General features: G+C 31.8%; 1 pseudogene; it reads right to left on the bottom strand.

Annotated features, from left to right (window-relative positions):
* Positions 1 to 232: 232 nt before the first annotated feature.
* Positions 233 to 1,818, bottom strand: part of LOC108976446 — a 1,979-nt pseudogene continuing 393 nt past the window's right edge.

The raw sequence follows: 1,818 nt of genomic DNA, 5'->3' as shown, positions 1-1,818 counted from the left end.
GCTTGCTTAAATATTATTAGACCTCGTATGACACCTAACTCTGAAGAAGTTATCATATCAGGTGCGTTCCGCCTGGTTGCCAAAATCTTAGACACAATAGCTGATAATCTGTTGAATCTTTCCAACATATCAAGACAAGAATTCCACCTTGTGCTTACTGATTTTATAAGTGTTAATACTTCTCCCTCTTTATTCTGTCCCTTTTTTTCTACTCGCAAATCATCCACGGCGTTCACAGATTGTTTGAAATATAATATGTTACAATGGCTTTGACACGATTGTAAATTTGAGAAATTGGAGCATTATCTCTTGTTGCGCCATCCACTATTCAACAAATGTGCCATGCAAGGAATTCTTTTTCCATCTTCCAAAAATTTCTTCACTGCAGCAACCATGTTAGCACCACCATCAGTTGTAATTGATAAGATGCAATCCATTTCTATTGAAAACTCGTCGGTAATATTTTCAAAGCATTCTTTTATATAATCAGCAGTGTGCCTACAGGAAAGAAGACCAATATTAGTCCAGTTTATGAAATTTTTTATAACTTACAATTTTTTTTTTTTTAATTTGATGCAATTATTTGCTGTTACTACGATGAAACTTCGTGTCGAGTTCATGAGAGTTAATATATCACATGTTAAAGCAATGTTATTTATCTCACTTAATTTTTGTTTTACAGTGGCTTTGGTAGTGGCATATCGTTGTTCGATTAAGCCAGTTTTCTGTGATGAGAAATGAATAATAAAATAACATTTAAAAATAAAAAGGATAAGATAATAATTTTATGTTGTTGTTTTTGTTGTAACGGCAGAAATACTGCCGAGTTTACAGTCCTAGGCCGGATAAAAATCCGAGTCTGTTTCGGTTTCGTAGGCCCGACTGTCGTGGGAACGGATAATAATTTTATATTATAGTTCGCTTACTGTAGTTCGTGATGGAAYCTTATAGCGTGGACAAATGACGCTCATCAATCTTTTCAATCCTGATTTTACCACACAAGATAGAGGCATGTTGTCTTTGCAAATCATGTAGACCAAAGATTGATTTATTTGGCTTGTTTTACGACACTCTGCTAAATTGAAAAAAATAATAAAATTAGAACATTCTTATGAACTAAAAAGATAACAATACAGCAATCTGATATCAACAAAAAATAATCTTTTGAATCCTGATTTTTCCACACAAATAAAGGCATGTAGTCTTTGCAAATCATGTAGGCCAAAGCTTGATTTATTTGGCTTTTTTTATGACCCTCTGCTAAATTGAAAAAAAAATAATAATAAAATTAGAACATTCTTATGAACTAAAAAGATAACAATACAGCAATCTGATATCAACAAAAAATACCTTCATAGCCTGAACTTCTTTCAAACACATCTATGAGTGTAATCTGTTTCTACAAGTCTTTACTCTGACTATGTTTGGAGAATTCATTCTGAAAATATATTTAACATTTTGTATATATTTCATTACACTTGTCGTCATAAATAGTATTAAGGTTAAGTGAAAACACTGAAATGTAATTACACATTATTAGGTGACTAGTTATTCTAAAGCTACAAACTTACACAAAGAAAATACTTACACCAGTATCATCATAAATCGCAGATTCAGACAATTCCATGAGGTTTTTTTTCTATCTCAGCAGGTTTATCGGTAACGGTACTATCGGGTGATTTTTTAAGAGCTTGATAACTTTTTTAAAAAAAAAAACGCATAAAATTTGCAAAATCTCATCGGTTCTTTATTTGAAACGTTAGATTGGTTCATGACATTTACTTTTTGAAGATAATTTCATTTAAATGTTGACCGCGG

Source organism: Bactrocera latifrons, unplaced genomic scaffold (assembly GCF_001853355.1).
Source record: "Bactrocera latifrons isolate USDA-ARS-PBARC rearing strain unplaced genomic scaffold, ASM185335v1 scaffold_765, whole genome shotgun sequence".
In the NCBI taxonomy this organism is placed as follows: domain Eukaryota; kingdom Metazoa; phylum Arthropoda; class Insecta; order Diptera; family Tephritidae; genus Bactrocera; species Bactrocera latifrons.
The sequence above is the reverse complement of the archived record's forward strand: the minus strand, read 5'-3'. Positions and strand labels throughout refer to the sequence as shown.